Here is a 17,797-nt window from a genome sequence, read left to right as displayed (position 1 = left end):
GCAGCAGTTAACTTTAGTGTCCTCGATCGTTGTCCTTTGCTTCTTCGTCAGAATAAATAAGTATTTTTCTGTGCTGGAGATAAAAAAACTTATTTTTTAAACCTACGAGGGGGGTGGTATGTATTTCCATTTGGCAGTGCTCATGTTGTTTTGCGACAGGCTTATAAAAAATTGTAATCTTAAAATTAAAATAAAATCTCTCTCCGGGATGAAATAAACATATTTACTTAAATGTGAGATGAAGTCTGTAGTATCTTGTCGTTAAACAGACGTGATTTGTGAGAAGCAGTATTATAAAAGACTGTGGCTTTTCCAGAGTATCTAATAAACATAACATAACATTTTTCCTTTGAATAATAGGATTATTAGTATGCAATTTATTTTTAAAGACACATTTAAAGAGAGCCTGCTGTGCTCCTATTTTGGTAATTTTCCTTGAAGTCTATTATTCTTATTTGTTTCAGGGCTATTAATTTTGAGGCCACATTATATTCAAATTATCTTTAATTACCAGGCTCAATAAGTGATAATAGTTTGTGTTTCATCACCCAAAAGGAAGCTAATAAATTTAGTTGCACACTAACATTTTGAGAAATAAATTATTGGAGCTTTACAAAACAGGTTAAAAAAATGAGGTGCAAAAAGTTATAGTGAATTGCCTAGCACCTTACATAAAGCAGTAGGAGAGTCGGGGTGGGCGGTGGGGGGGGGGGGGTGGACACAACACCACTGAAATGTCCTAACTTTAAAATGCTATATTTCAGCTACTCAGTCATGTCTGAGGTGGTGTTTCGGCAAAGTAATTGGTAATTTAAGTGTAAGATTATGAAGTATCTCAGACAATGTGGAAATACATGAGAGAAATCCGTATGCATGGGTATGTAGCAGTTTTAAATAATTAAATGACAGCGTGATCTTTGGAAACAAAATCCTGGCATTAAAAAAAAGCCATCAGACAGTGGAAAGAAAAGAAGAGATAGCATGAGAATTGCTAATATTCGGGTGTGTTGGTGTGATAAAGTCTACAATGTTCTATGTTAATGCACAGAAACAGGCAGTTTCTCACTTAAACCTAGCAGTGTCATGAATCTGTGCTAACAGGGAGTCACCCAAGCATTTCAGGAACAAATAAGGGAAAGGATTTGAATTTGCTTGGCTCTGCCGAGCTCCAATTACTCAAAGATTTGGTGCTCAGCCCCTTGGGACAACCAGACGTGATCCCCAGAGCACGGAGCCACCCAGGTTACTGCTCCTTTCAGAAAACAAAACAAAAAAAAAAGCAAAATTGCAGTCAGTTCATTAACACCGGCTGTTATGTACAAACACCTCGGTAACTCTTTGGTGTCAGAAAAGAGGTGAAGCAGTTGAGTCTCCTCCAAACTCCCCCCGTGCTTTCCCAGGCTGTTGTCAAAATCTGAAAGCTGCCACAAAGCGTTTCAGCTGGGACGAGCAGGCGTTTTCCCCACTGAAAGGCTGCTGGTTTCTATATTCCCATCTAGCTGTGCTTCTGATTGCATCCCTTAACGCCAGGAGCTGCGGCTCTGGGTGCGCTCATCAGCTTTAGCCTGACACCGGCTCTCGAATACGAGGGCTCTGCAGCAACACCCGTGAACTGGTGTGGCACGGCACATCAAAGGCTCGGACTCCATCCAAAACCGCATTCATCATTAACTCCTCAGCGCCTCTGTTACGGCAATCATTGGGATTGGTGCAGGGGGTGAGGGAGAAAGCAGGTTTTTTTTCTACTTAAATTCATCACGCTGTGGTTTTAGGATGTGCAAGTGGCCTGGGGACTCGTGCTGGGTCTGCTGGTGGCAATGTTCCAGCAAATCTACACAGTTCATCCCTACTGCCACACTCTTAGATGGAGGGGGTTGAGTGGAAAGGATTACAACAGGACAAATAGTTAATCACCCAACAACCAGGAAATGGTATTTTTGTAGAATATTAGTGAGTCACACTCAAATCGGGGCACAACGCCAGAACCGAGACCAACAAGTCGAGAGCAAGTCACCCTCGTGTCGCGTGGCAGGCTGTCCGAGGTAATGGAAGGGCTTGTTTCGCGTTTCTCTAATCCTGGTAACCGAGTTTAAACCCTGAATGAGCAGTGGTACTCCCGAGCATGCAAGTTTTCAACAGTACTATTTGCAAAAAGTTGTGGCTTTTTTTAAACCAGATTTTTCTGATTTACCATTACTTCTTGGTAAGAGGATGCAGGAGTGCTGTAGAAATATATCCTTGCCCCAAAATAACGAATCCCTGCCCCAAACTACTTTTCAGACTAACATGTACAAAAATTTGTCTCAGTTGCCACTCTTCTTCCTCACCCAATAACCAAACCATGTGATGTTTCATTTTTAATCTGTGATATGTGTTAGCCGTGTCAATCTGTATCTGTGTCAATCAATTTAGCAACGTCTTACATTTGGTACTACGGAACTGTTTCATTATAGTCCCTGTATCTTTTTCCTTTCATAATCATTCATGTGTCCTTCTCCCAAAGCGAGGAAGAAGTACAATAGTTCCCTTGTTGCATTTTTTATTAATTTCCAGCATGAATTACTTTTTGTGATCAAGAGAGAATTGTGTGACTTGTTTAAAAGCTCGTATTTCCTTCTGTCAGTTATCAGTTTGTTATCTTACCTGTACTACAAGTAGTTCCTTATTGTTTTATTATGAGAAGTTAAACAGTAACACCTGATTTCACAGCCCGAGGTTGCTCACTACTTGGTGTGTTTTCATCGTGTCCTTCCTTCTCTCTGACCCCTTTTTTGCCTATGCTTTCCAGCTTCACTTCACATTTAGGGTCTGGATCTTGCAGACACTTACCCAGTCAGATATTCCCACTGGGTCAATGGGACTGTTCAGATGTGCAAAGTAACTCAAGTACTTGAGCGTTTGGAGAACCACGACATGAAGCAGAAGGGATTTGAGTGTATATCAACCAAGCAGGCTCCAGAAAAGCTTTTCTGGGCCACAATGATTTCAACGTGCTAAAATTCACAAAATGCAAGGCAGATGTGCGCTGATTGGGAAATCATGTTGGCTATGAGATAAAAAACCTCCGATAACTTCTGAACCTCCCTTTGATATTCTCCATGCAAAGCTGCACTGGTGACAGGGTCACCTCACGCAAAATAATAAATAAGCAGGGAGGCAGAATGCAATTAGGCGCCGTTCAGAAACGGTTTGAATAAAGCACGGTTTCAGCCAGTTGGAGCTGTAGCGAGGCTGTTTGTGTAACAGCCTCCCTGTCGCCCAGAAACAGCACACGAGACTACCGAGTGCCTGCAGAAACTCAGATCTGGTTTGTTTGACTTGGACGTGCAGTAAAACTGACTTTTAAATGTTGCTTCAGCTTTGAGTCAGTGATTACCCTTGTACTTTTACAAGCCATACCTGGAAATGGGATATTAATTGTTGTTAATGAGTCTGTCCACCTGAGTAAGCTCTGCAGGGCAGAACTCGCAGAACATAATTGCTCTGGTTGCCTCCAGAGTCCCCCCTGCTGACCTTGTTGTCCCTTGCATTACAGAGCAATGGCACCAAATTGGCTCCCTCAGACCTCAGAGCTTTCTTCTCAATCCAGGACAGTAGCCAGTTTCTGTTCCTCTCTTGGTCCCAGTCCCACGTGGTTTCTGGAGTGGTACTGCCAAGGTTCAGCTCTTGCCGATGCCATTGGCACAGGGGGAGGACACTGGTGGGTATGGGGTTGTGGGATACTGAATAGGGAAAGGAGAGTTTGCATACTGAGCTGGAGATCTGTATAGCTGTGTAGTTTAATCCGTGGTCTAGCTGCACATGATGGTATGCTGAGCAGCTTTATCCTAATGGCACTTTTTGTGTATTGACAGTTTTTGTTCCATTTGCTCCTCTTAAACCTTGACTGACTTCCTTCTGCCACCATAGCTTAGGACCAGCATTTTTTTGTAACCCATCCACCTTGCTCACCTGTGTAGGGGAGGTATCATAGTAGCTGCTATGGCTCCCACTAGTAAAGACATAAAAAGAACTCTATTCTTATTTGAGACAGAGAGCAGTCTTAGCAGTCTAAAAGATAAGGAGGCTTTGTGTTTTGCTTTTGTGGGTGACATCTGCCTGAACATGTGCTCTGGTGTTATTCACATGGAAAAAAAAAAAACAATGTTGGGACCCAAATTTTTCTTTTGTTGTCATAGCTGACTACTCCATTTATCTGCCTCTAGCTCTCCAGACTTCTTGTGTAAAGTCATAATTAATATCCATGGCGTTATTCCCCAGATGACTCCAGCTAGCTACCCAAAGTCTATGGCTATATTATGCTGTGAGGTCCTTAAACTCATTCTTTCCTAGAAGGGCCACGTAACGGATGAGTCTTTTAACAAACAGTAAATGTCACTGAGGCTTGGCTGCTTCGGGCCAAGAAGGGCTAATGAGCTCAGAAGGGCTAACGAGCTCAGAAGGGCTAACAAGCTCAGAGACAAGAACCCCTTGGAAAATTCCCTGTGAGCAGCTGCTCAGCCAAGGGGCCAATTGGCTCCGGAGATCAAAGCTGGAAGGGCATCACATGAGGAGGTGGGCAGTGGTTCAGCTAACCGCCTTTATGGCCGTTAGCCTCTACAGAGGACCTCTGCCTGTACTGCCTGTGCCCTGGGAAACAATTTAGCTGGACAATGTCACATTCCCTGCCCGGAGATATTCTTATAGTGTTACTTTAGATTGAAGTTTTCAGCCTGGCCGCAGTGTCCATATGTCTGTGCATTTCCAAACTGGATTCTGCAAGAAATCAAAGTTTGTCTGATAGGCAGCCAGGTCTGCCCATGCCCAGGCTCACGGAGCCTCATGTTCTCAGGTCCACCGTCTTCATCTCACTGGTGGAACAGTCATTTCAGCTTAGTCATCTTCCAGAGCTGCAGACTGAGATGTCTTTACACTGATCCTCTGTGTCACCGTCACTGTGCTGCCCCCACCTTTTGGGGCAAGATTCATCTCTTTCATCTGTAGCTTTTTCTATCAAGGCTGAGCTAGTTCTCAGCCCTGTTGGATGCCAGGACCTCTTTCCAGGCTAAAGGAGGTTGGCAGTGGGTCATGGCATCCAGGCTGGGACAGGAATGTCCTGCTTCTTTTGGTTGCATTAAAAAAATTGAAATTAAAAATTAAGTTTAAAAAAAAAAAACTAAAAAAAAAAAACAAGAGGAAAAAAGAAACAATCCCAAACTCTTATTATTTACAGTGAAGAAAGATCACATTGCACATCATTAATACTCTAATTAAAATCACTTCTGTTTTATTGCTCTTTACGCAGGTAACCACGCTCAGAATTTGTTACCTCAGTGCCCAGAAATAATCACCTTGGACATAAACAGGCTCATTGTCAGCTGACCTCTTTTTAGTTCATTTGACATGATCTTGGCAAAAAAACCCCACAGTTGAAAGGCACCTCTATCTTATGTCACTGCTGCTATAAAAGGGCGCATTCTGTACAGTGTCCAGCCAATGTTTTAAAGTTTCCAAAATGTTCTTTCTCCTTTGTATGCTACTGTTGGGCTCAAAGCAAATTCAACTCAAGTGGAATTTAAGTATCTAATTGACAGAGTTCTGTTTTGTAAAGAAAATCTGATAGAGTTAAAAAAGTAATGTTAGTTTTATTAAAAAGTACTTTTTTTCATAGAGAAAGAATGTGTACTTATTTGCAAGTCCAAGTTGCGGCAGTGGTTCCTCATTATTAGTCACACTGAAAATAATATTTGCCCATTAAATAATTCCCATTTTAAATTGCAATTTAACTGTCTGAACAATTTTTTTTTTCAAACTCTGATCAAGATTATTTTTGTTATTAACTTCAAATAATCAATCTTTTGAATCTTGGATGGCAAAGACTGTTCTCCAGCACAAAAAAAAATAAATACAAGAACTATTCTGGTACCTGCTTATGGACAGATTTTATTCCAACAGTTTTGATGAATCTATTTCTCTTGTCTTTGTCAGGATCAAAATCTAGAAGCAACCATAAAAGTTACAGTATCTATTCTTGTGAATAGAAATTTTTGCTCTTCAGAAATTTTGTGTCAGACTGGAATTCTTTTCAACTTATATTTATTTAATTATCTTGCAATTAAGGAATAGCTGCTCAAATGTGCACACTGATGACTGAATTACATATTTTATATTTATTTAGGTATATAAACAGTAAAGGCAATATTTGAAACAAGCAATGTGAAAAATAGTCACAATAAAGGTTCACATGTTGAACTGTTGAATGTAGTAATTGACCAGTGCCTTACGTGCATGCTGAGTTTATTCCTTTGGAAGATAAAAGTATTTCAGAATTCTTATAAAATGTGAGGCTTCTCTAAGGTAATAGAAGTTAGACGAAAATGACAAAATTATAAGTAGAATCAATCGAATACTGGATACATCTACGTTCAAATGACTTCTAATAAGCAGGAAAAAAAGAACAAAATATACCAGAGTTTTATAGAATCTTATGTCAATTACCAGAAAAGTGGCATTGCAAACCATAAACAGTTTATTCCTACATGTAATATATAATGCTATATATAATGTAAACAGTTATACAATTGTACTATGTAAAAGTATTATAATTAGAAAATAATAACATAGAATTATAACAATTAAGTGAAAATATTTTATATATTTGTTTCAACAGTTATTTTCAAGAACATGCTATTGAAGTACTATTATGATTACAATAATACAACATAATAATTGTAACAGATATATATGTATAATCTAATGTAACTATATAATTGTATTTACATTAGATATTATTGTTCAAAATACTTTTTAGCATATATTGTTCCTATTATTAATGTCCTCTTCAACACTGAGGAATAGATTAAAGTTTTTTAATGGCCTCTGCTTGCTATGTGCTTTTATGTCTAAGTGATATAGCATTACTTTTTTTTTCCATAAAATTCTATCATTCTAGGAAAGAACTTTTCTTTCTTTTGTGACATAATTTTACCTTTACTGAATATGCAGTGCTCTAAATGGGCTGGCATAGTCTGATTGTATGCCATGTGGAAGTTTCCTGGAATTTGTATATGAGAAAAATACATTCTACACAGCTCTAGTTTTTTTCAGAAAAAAAAAAAAATTAAGTTTATTTCACATTATTTCCATATAATGAAAATGTACACACACACTTTTCTATTTTTCCACACTAATACAAAAAAAAAAAATGTTAACAGAATAGAGAATAAATCAGGAAAGGTTAATTTAAAAATCAAGAACATCGTGCTATGTCTATTTCCTTTTACACTGTCTATATAACATTAAAAAGGTATTTTAAAAATTGTGATAAATGGATAAATGGTGTTACCTACCTCTGGAGAAATGAAAACAATTATGCACAGAGCTTTTACTTTCATTTTTTCCCTTTATGTTATTTTCTTTTTAAATTTTGGCGCAGAACTTAATCAATAAATTCAGTAATATCACAAGTTTTCACTTCTGAAAAAGAAAATTCATCCTTTGTACTTGCCTTCTATCCCTGTTTTCTAAGGGGTTTCATAAATACAGCATGTCCAGCTAGTAAGAAGAATTACAAAATCCTTTGACTCCTCTTTGGTGAGCCCAAAGGCCAGTGATCACCTTAAAAAAAATCCTAAAAATTGAAACTTTCAGTAGAAAAAAATATCAAAGCTTTTGATTAAATAATGGCTTTGGGTCTATTGAGGAAAAGCAATACTGGCTTTGTCCTTCTTCTTTGAGGTCAGTTGCAGTCATGGCAGCATTCATGTTTTTGTATTATTCCCATTCCCAGTGCTCTGGACCACTCTGCCTGGATTTTGTCCGATGTCATTTTAAGCTTGACCAGTATAAGGTGAAGATCAATGTAAATAAATTCAAGGGCAAAAGTATGGGGTAGTGACATGTCCGCAAAACAAAAAATAAGACTCTACAACAGCTGTGTGGTATCAGTTTTGCTTGATGCTGCAAAGACCTGGGGCATTACGCAAGCTGACAAGAAAAGATTTGATGCATTTGATAGCAGGTGTTTAAGAGGGATCAGTAATGTCAAATGGCATCACTATGTTGGGAACATCAAGTTTCAGGACAGAACAAGAAAGGAGAAGATTATGGACTTCCTAACAAGGAAGTGACTTTGATGATCTGACCACCTAGTGAGCGTGGAGCAGAGCTGGATGGTAGGAGAAGGTCTTGTGATCTGGATTTGCTTCTCCTGGCTTCCCTGTCCATCCTTAGACTCATCAAAAGGTTGAGGAAGTCAGTAGAAATCTCCTCTAGGCTTTGACCTGTCTGCTAAGGATGGAAAAAAGCCTTAGGGCAAGGACTGTTGCTGTACTTCTCCAGCGTGGAGGATGTGGTCAGTACTCACTGACCCAGTGGGGAGAGACGAGAAGGGAAAGAGGTGAATGGGAAAATGAAAAGGTAAAACCTCTGTTTGCAAGATACCATTCTCCAGCAGGAATATTCATGTGAATCCAGGATTTAAAAAAACAACCTCTAGGGTTTTGCAATACAAACTTAGACCATGCAGCCAAAATGGGGTTTAACAGACTCTGCAGAACCAAAATCTACACCAGTAGGCTCCACTTACTTCAATGACCCCCGCACAGATATGAAACAGTAGAAGTCCCCTCTTGTTCACATATTCGCTCAGAATATGCGCATATAGCTGAAGAACATCTCTTAGAAAAACATAGCCCAAAGAAGATAACTTAAACCAGATGGGAGCAAGAAATAATAAAGCCAGGCCAAATGGGTAGAGTGGACCTGTTCGAAGCAAGAGCAGCCAACTGTATTATGACGTAGTAATGTGTGAAAGAGGTTGCACTAATGTATAGCCTATCTGTAAGTGGAATTTTTTTGTAACTGAATCAGGAAAAGGAAATGTACTCTATCCAAATAGTAATAAGAACCATATTTCAAAAAGATCTGTGTTGAGTTCTTATATCAAATAGTGTAAAAAATAGCTCACTATCCAAACTAGGATCTTACCTTTTTGTTATTTATTTTTAAAATTCTTATTTAGATTTTAAAATGTTCTCCTTAAATCTCCAGCTAGTAGAGTCTATTTTTTTTTTCATTTAAAATCTCTTTAGGCTGCAGTAAAAGTAGATACCAACTGCAATCAGGCATTTAAGTCAAACAATCAAATCTCTGTTAGCAATAGATGTGTATCACTGTTTTTCAGCTAGAATGTTTTGCTTTACCTTTCCAAGAACAGTTTAGGATAGCCTTCCAAAAATAGACATGACTAAAATGCAATACTTCTAGTGGTAAAAATGTTATTTCTCTGCAATATTGCATAGTGTACTTTAAAAGCTAGCATAGGAACACTCTTCAATGATTCCATGAACAGAATGTATTATAAAATTAATTTTAAAACAAGAATACTTACCCCAAGTTATTTTCAGTTGAAATTTTGGCTCTAGCATTGACTAAAAGAAAGTGAAAATATTTATTCGGGTAGCTAACTGGCCTATCAAACATCCAGCGTTTGGAAGATCTCATGACAGAGCAAACGCTCACACGAGTGCGACAGGCTGCATTTTAACGGGACCGCAGCATGCCAGCGCTCTGCAGAATGAGACCTGGGAAAGAGCAATGACATTTAGCAAATTACCGTAGGAAACTGATAAGGGCATGATCCTTTTTTATGCTGAAGATCATGCATAATGCCTGCTGTGCCTCAGTACCTTTTCATAAATATAGAATGAAAGCTGATGGCAAGATGCTGACAGACGCCACGGGGCGAGTAATAACTCCCCCCGCCCCAGGCAATCATGTCCAGGCAGCCGGTTTGTACCTTGCTGCCTCATGTTGTAACGCTGTGGCTGATCATCCATCCTGCATCGCTCAGGAGGTGACGTAGCATTTGTGTAGGGCAGAAAGTTGGATGAAGAGCTGATTTTTGAATGGTGAGATTAACTCTTACTGTGTTACAGTTGGGACAAAATCGTTTTTTGACACAAACAGGTTTTGACAAAAACAAAATGCACTTTTGTTTAAACAATGTGTGATTCTATGCTACTTACACCTATGTGTGTATGTACACAAAAATACACATATACAGAGAGAGGAAGCCAAATAGATAGTGTGCTTTGATTAAAAGGGTGGTTTAGAGAAATACCTAAGACAGTTTTGGCATGTAGAGAGAATTACCATTAAAATATATCTTCCCTATGTGTCTAGTGAGGGACTACACCTGGAACAAGAAGACTTGAGAGACACCTTTTCTTACATTGTAAGATCTAATCCTAACCCATTGAGGCTATCTGGGGCCTTTTCTACCAAAGTCCCTGGAGACAGGAGCCTAGCCAGTGGTGGCTAGACAATGGCTCATGATTGATGTATGGACAGACAAGGGCATGTGGATAAGTCCATGGATCCCATGCTGAAAGATGGGAAAGGAAGGGCACCACCTTCCTATTGCATGTCAGGCCCAGAGATTGTGAGAGATTCAGGATCTGACAGATAATTAACTAAAGTACTGTCCATCTCATGGACATGCGTTTCTCTTTCAGTGACCCCGCGCTTTGGTTACACCAATGTTCATCCTCGGCACTTTGGCTAAAGTAGCATGATAGGGGGTTGATCTGCAAGGTTTGCCAGCAGAGTCCCATATGCCAGGGGAACATGTAGGATGGCCGAGAGGTATCACTTCACCACCCCTTCACCCCCAGCTTTTTCATCAGAAAGAGCACATAAAGGGATGCATCAAGGTTAAGTAAACTTTTTCCTATCCCGTTCAATGGAGATGGCAGTTGTCTAGTATCTCAACTGCATGTCCTGGAGAAAGTTCATGATTACAGCTCATAGATGATTTCCTAAATATCCCTTCTTTAGGAAAAATGAAGATATGCAGTCTACCTAGAGGGTTCATCTGGATCTTCTCCCTTTTGGTTAGGCTAAAGCCTTCTCTCTGAATTCTAGTGGCAAGAAGCCCAAATCATTGTTCTAGTCGAAGTGGCATCATGGTCTGGGTGTACTTCAAATGTATGTGCAGGGGTGGAGTATGCCGATAAAAAAGATAAATGGTGATTCTTTGCAGTTTTGCAATTTTAGTGTGTTGTTCATGTCATTTAATATTATCATACTTGAAAATTATCTTAAGTAGATTATAAATGTAGTGCTGTGCAATTGTCTTAAGTCACAGCCTCTATTTTCTCTGACCACTCTTCTCCAAACGTTCTTTGGAGGTCAAGGGCACATCTAGGATAAAAAAAAAAGCCTGACTTTGCTTTTGCACAGAATGATAGCAGCCATTTATGGGAAATGTCTCTGATTACATAGCACTTCTCACAGAAGAAGTAATACACTATTTTGTTTAGGTTTTTGTGGTATTCCACATCATAGGACAAATGTAGCGTAGCAGACTAAGTATAGCGTTAAGTGTTCGAGTTTCAAATGAAGGTACAATTCTGTAGATGAGAAAGTCTGAGCATCTTGGCCAAAACCAGCTGTTTCCCAAACTATATAAATCCCTCTGATCGGGAATGACTCTCTCTAGAGCCTTTTGTTACCAGGTCAGAGAGTGCCGATGACTCAAATCAGTGAACACAACAGTCACAGCGAAAGAGTTTTGTAGCAAAAGGTTTTGCTGTGGCAAAAAAAAAACCCTTTAGGAGTGTGGGTCATCTCTGTGTTTCTGCGTTCATGAACTTGGCATAAATCACAGAAGGAAAAAAACCCTAGACTTACACTATAACTTCTGGCTAAATACTTTTTTTTTGGTCAGAATTATACTATTTTGTCAAAATAAAAAGTCTTCTGACAACTTTTATTAACTTGTTTAAGATTATAGGAAGCTTTTAAAAATATATTTTCTCTATTTTGATAGGCAAAGGAAATAAAAACAGTTTGGCAAAACCGTTTCAGCTATATTCAGATGGGCACGGCTAGAGTGATGGGCAATAGTTTTGGCTTTTGTTTTTTTCCAAGCTGGAATCTCTAAACATTTTCTTTAATTCTGACTGTGAATGGAAACAGAATCTGAAATGCCAGAATTTTCCACAGGATAGAAACTCCAGGTTTGACTCAGTCCTAGGACAGAGATGAAGATGAAAAGTTATAGCAAAAAAAAAAGAATGTAAACACTTGGAAAGTATAAATCCAGGCACTTCAGACCTCAAACAATTTCTAGGTGCACAGGGAAACTGTAACGGTGCTTAGGTCTCATTCAAGGGTATGTGTTCAAGAAGATGGCGCTTTTCTGTCTTGCACTGATTGTCTCTGCTGCTGGCTCAGAGGAACCACGGTGACTCTGCTACCATAGTATTTTCAGAGAGCATTTGTGAGCGTAAAACCCACAGGATTTATGGAAGAGAAAAATAACTGAAATTATCAGTCTTCATGCACACAATGTGCTCACTTAAGAAAAGAGCTGATCCATTGTAGCTGATGGCATCTCAATAGTGAAAAAACAGAATTGGGTATATAAGTCATCCAAACAATACCTGGCTTACCATCAAAGGCAGGTAAGGAGGGGACAGGAAGGGTGAGGTTGGCAACGTTAGACACCAGTCTAACTTCTAAAGGTCTGAATGGAGGAGTTTCTTTGTTCCAAAGGCAAATCTGGACGATCATGAAAGCTCCTATGAATTTCAGAGGGTGGGTGTTCACAGCCTCCTTGCACCAACACGAGTTTTGTTCAAGGTGATTGACAGAAAAAGCACGGTTATTCCTTCATTCTGGGGGTTATATTGCCAGCCTCATGGTGTTGTGGCAATAGTCAGTTGGCTTGTTTGTTAGTTGGCCTGACACACCACTGCTTGCTAGCAAAGAAAACAATGTGGATGGACACCCTCCACAACCAACTGCATAGAATCATAGAATCACGGAATCATGGAATGATTTGCATTGGAAGGAACCTTAAAGATCATCTAGTTCCAACCTCTCCCTACTATAGGCAGGGACACCTTCCATTAGACCAGGTGGCTCAAAGCCCCATCCAAGCTGGCCTTGAACAATTCTAGGAAGGGCACTGGCGCTAAATACTCCTTTCTTATTTGTCCTGGCCATTAGAGGTTGTCCTGGACCAGCTTAGGGAAGTGATTCTGCCCCGATACTCCACTCTGGTGAAACCCCACCTGAAGTACTGCATCCAGCTCTGGAGCCCTTGGCACAGGAAACACGTGGATGTGTTGGAGTGGGTCCAGAGGAGGCCACAAAAAATGATTAGAGGGCTGGAGCACCTCTCCCATGACGAAAGGCTGAGAAAGTTGGGATTGTTCAGCCTGGAGGAGAGGAGGCTCCAGGGAGACCTTATTGCCTTTCAGTATCTAAAGAGGGCTTATAAGAAAGAGGGGACAAACTTTTTAGCAGGGCCTTTTGCATTAGAAAAAGGAGTAACGATTTTGAACTAAAAAAGGGTAGATTCGGACTTCATATAAGGAATAATTTTTTTACAATGAGGGTGGTGAATCACTAGAACTGGCTGCCCAGAGAGGTGATGGTTGCCCCATCCCTGGGGCTGTTTAAGGTCAGGCAGGATTGGGTTCTGAGCAACCTGATCTGGTAGGACATGTCCCTGCTCTTTGCAGGGGGTTGGACTGGATGGCCTTTAAAGGTCCCTTCCAACCCTGACCATTCTGTGACTCTATGATGCTGTCATTCTTACAATTGGACTTAAAGTTCATCTTTAACACACATGCACTGGTGTTTGGCACAAGGTTGGCACAGAAACCTTACTATTTCTCTTCTGGCTTCCCTAGCCACATTGAGTTTTCACTACTTAGAAGTTAATCACTCCAGCATCTGTTCAGACAAAACCTATCTTTTTTTTTTTGAAAGATTTTCAGTCTTCTTTACCACACTCATTATAGCAGTAGAAGTACACTCCTCCATCTCCAACTAACTGTCAATTTGGAGTCCTTCTTGCATATATTTTGGACCTTCTCACACTGAATAATTCTACTTCTCTCTCCATGAGATCTTTTTTCTTACAGGCCTAATCCTTTTCACCTTCAAAGCAAAACTCAAGGGAAAACAGTATTTCCAGATGAGTATATACAAAAAGAGATATAAGTTAATTTTTTTTTATTTTTACAGAAACACTGTGTGGTGTTTCTGTAAAAAACACGACAGTGGTTTTCATTCTTTTTGTTGTAACTGATGGCATTGTGACCGGACTTTCTGTTTACAGAAGGAACAACTGGCATGGCGTACAGCTTTGCTCCTTAAACACACACTTCTGCTCAAAAATATCTTTCAGGGTCAAAACTTCAATGCTCCTAAACTACTTTGGAGCTTAGCTGGTCTCATTGCTGTTGCCTCTGAATGCCCAACAAACTGTATGGAATATTTCTATTCCACAGACAGCAAATGGCACCTGTCATTAGCTGGGTCTTTATTGCCTTTCAAACACAGACAGAAACTGAAACTTGTGTTCAAATCTGTATTGCAACAATAAGTTGTGTACCCAAGCAAACCTAAGTCTGTGCTCTGGTAGGAGCAGGGATTGTGAGCCTGCAGGACTTGTAGAGTACACTTGTAGGTTCAAAATAAAGGTTGCCTGTCCTGAGGATTCACAGCCTAAATAATTCAGCACTTGTAAGTGGCGGGGGGGGGGGGGGTTGTTTTTAGTGAAATCCAAGGTGGTAGCATCCTTGGAACGCGGCTCTTGTTTGTACAACGGAGCTTTTACACCAACATTTGCACGGCTCAGCTTCTCCTCTTAAGCTTTTAAGACCTCGACCTGCTTTACAGTGATTTAAAGGGCGTCAGTGATTTTACTCACCAAGTGTCTTCTGCTGTGTGAAGTGTGCAAGCGCCTGTCTCCAACATGGGTAAGGAGCACATGGCAGAGGGGGGAGAGGTTTTTACCAGATGAACTTTGGGCTGGGCACATAACAAATGGTATGAAATCTGCAGGCAGCTAAGGGAATGCCACGAAAACTCCACTGCCCCGTCACGCCCTCCGCTTATGACCCCTTACAGAAAGGGCTATTTTAGGAATGTTTAGCAGAGCTGAAAAATATTTAATTAGGACTATTTTTTCCCTTCCTGTTAATAAAGTAAAGAGTCTTAATAGCTATAGTACATCACAGGCCTTCATTCTGACCAAAAATAGCCTTCTCTGTTCATCAGAACATTACAACTGTAAATTCTGATAACTTGAGAGCTAGGAATGAGCATCCAGTATCTAAAAATGTCCCTTTTCTCCAGCACTGAGAGATGAGGGCTAAATCTGGATGAGAAGCCATGGCATTTTTTACTATAAGCAAATGCTGTCAATGACTGAGTACTTTGATCTGCTAGACCAGGAGCCGGAGTAGATTTGTAGGGAAATATTCCAATGCCAAAGCACTGGGGAGGGGAGAGGAGACAGGGCTTAACTGGGAGCCTATAGACTGCCAGATCAAGAAATTAGTGGACTGGCTGCAGATGAAGCAAGGAAAGAATATGTGCTGAAGTCACTTATCACAGCCCACCTAGGAGGTGTGCTTTTTTTTGTATTTATGCACACCCCGTCAACAATATATATATTTATTTGTGCACATATATGCATGAAAACATGCGCAATGCCCTCCTGCCTGCATTTCCAGGACTGCCATGCAAACAAATTCTGAAGGATTTGTAAGTAAATATATCTGATTGTGTTTTATTGACTAGATCTCGACGCTTACAAGGGAAAAGCGTCCCTGGGAACACCGACACAATGAGCACGATGGCACAATGGCACCCTCTGTTGCCCTGCGTCCCTCCTTCGGTGGCTGCTCCCACGTGGATAGATTAACTTCCGAAAGCATCTATGCACCGTCTTCTCCAAACCTGACCTCTTCCTGCCCAACTTCCCTGTTTGTTTGGAGTTATCCTCTGTTATTTCCCTTCATGATAAAATCCAGTTTATTCTTCGAGCCTATTTTGGGTGGAGATGGCTAACTGTGGTTTTAATGAGCAAGAGGAAGCTTTGAGAGCCTGGATTGCCACACTAATTTCAGGAACAGTGGCCTTCTGTCCCTGTTTTGTCCTCCCTAACACAGCTAATGACTGCTTCTTGCAACAGTTGTATTAAACACTGAACTCAGTCCTGCAAAATAGTGATCATTTCTGGGAGATGCTGTGTGAGACAGAGCTCTCAGCATTTCCTGGAAAGGGATTAGTCCTAATGAGATCGAGTTGTCCAACTCTCATGCCACTAATTAAATCACTTTTCTTTCTTTCAGTTAAACAGAAGCTCAATTCATGAATTAAAATACATAGTGAATCTGATTTTGACTCTGATCCTCTGTGTGTTCGTAATTAAACAACCAGCTCCTTTTATGAATTGAAACAAAACTCCTTCTGGGGCATAGTGAGTTTTCACTCATAATCATGTTCACTTACATCCATGTGACAGCACTTTAATTGATCATTATTACAGACAGAATTAATGGGATGACACACTACCACCTTGTTCTTGCTGGACTTCCCTAATGATGACTTTTTTTAACTATAAGAATACCAGACATTTCTCAAACTCAATCAGCTCTTCCTGTCCTTTACTCTCCCACACTCTGCCACGCTGTTACGAATAATAAAACTATCTATCTTACTGTTATTATTAAGGACCAATTTTACTGCGATGGCATAAGAAGGATAAGATCTGTACTTTCCATTGTTACTGATATGACTGTGTCTACTTTCCCCCTGTGCAGTCAGAAAAAATTATGAAATTATTAAATTAAAAACTGATCACTTAGAAATGATCACTCAGAAGTTGTCAGATGTTGTCAACATCAAGAGATTTGCATAAAAATAATGGGGTTTTAGTACTTTTTATTTTTTAGAAAAAAAATTATACTGAGAAAATCTTCAAATCTTGATATAAAAAGGGACGTGCAAAGGAATTCAGGGAAAATGCAAGAAGCTGACATGAAAGTCAGTATAGAAAAGTACTCCAGTACATCTATTTGATAAAAACAAATGGTCTCTGAGCATACTTAAATAAAATTAAAACTGATTTGGAGATCTTTGACAGAATACCTGTTCTTTTTTTAAGGAGCCTCACCTATCATGCCAATGACTTGCAGTCACTTTTGGATTTTGCATGTGCATAAGTCCTTTTTCAGAATCTATGCCACTTTCACTTGTGTTGATACCAAAAAGATGTTATCAAGAAGTCAAATTGAATTTTATCCTAGGTCTCATAAAAACATGCATGTTTGACAGTTGTGGGAAAGAAGGAGGTTCAAGCTGTATCTATTGTTCATGCAGAAATATCTTATTTCAGAAGTTAAATTACTCGTAATGATTCCATGTTAATTTGTTATTTGAATCCCCTACAGTCCCACTTTCCCCAGACAGAGCTGTATGATGGGAGATGGCAGGGATATTGCCGAAGATTTTTGGCTTAGTGTAGATCTCTGCTGAAGCAAGTTCTGATTGCTGCTGATTTAGATACATATTTTCGTTTCTTTTAAAATTAAACCTGCAAGCTTCAGAATTCAACACAGGAGACCAGTTCTTTTCTGATTTTCACTTTGATTTTGTTAGAAAAAAGCCAGCACAATGTTAAAATACCAAAGAAAAGCTTCTCTGAAATGAAAACAAAACTAAAATAGCAGTATTTTAAAAACAGCACATTTCAATGGGACTGAAATTCTACCTCATTCTTATTTTCTTAAACTAAAGTGCTGACAAAATCAATATGTTTTCTGAAGTGTTTCATTTTGACCAAATTTGCGTGTTCTGGTAGAATATGGATCCACTAAAGTGATTCTGACTGACTGAGGCTGAATGCTTTGCTTCTTTTGGGTTGAGGCCCCTGCTAGCCTACCAAGACTGACTTGGTCTTTCCTGAATGGAGAAATTATTCCAATACGGAAAAAAAAAAAACAACAAA

At 39.7% G+C, this 17,797-nt stretch overlaps 1 long non-coding RNA gene across 1 annotated transcript; it reads left to right on the top strand.

Annotated features, from left to right (window-relative positions):
• The first annotated feature begins 1,886 nt into the window (after positions 1-1,886).
• On the top strand, positions 1,887-16,185 carry LOC147601035 (uncharacterized). The gene is made up of 2 exons (XR_015258544.1): positions 1,887-2,042; positions 15,586-16,185. It is a non-coding gene; the product is annotated as an uncharacterized LOC147601035 (long non-coding RNA).
• Positions 16,186-17,797: the final 1,612 nt, after the last annotated feature.

The sequence above is a fragment of the Chlamydotis macqueenii genome, chromosome 4, assembly GCF_036417535.1.
Source record: "Chlamydotis macqueenii isolate bChlMac1 chromosome 4, bChlMac1.mat, whole genome shotgun sequence".
Classification (NCBI taxonomy): domain Eukaryota; kingdom Metazoa; phylum Chordata; class Aves; order Otidiformes; family Otididae; genus Chlamydotis; species Chlamydotis macqueenii.
The sequence above is the reverse complement of the archived record's forward strand: the minus strand, read 5'-3'. Positions and strand labels throughout refer to the sequence as shown.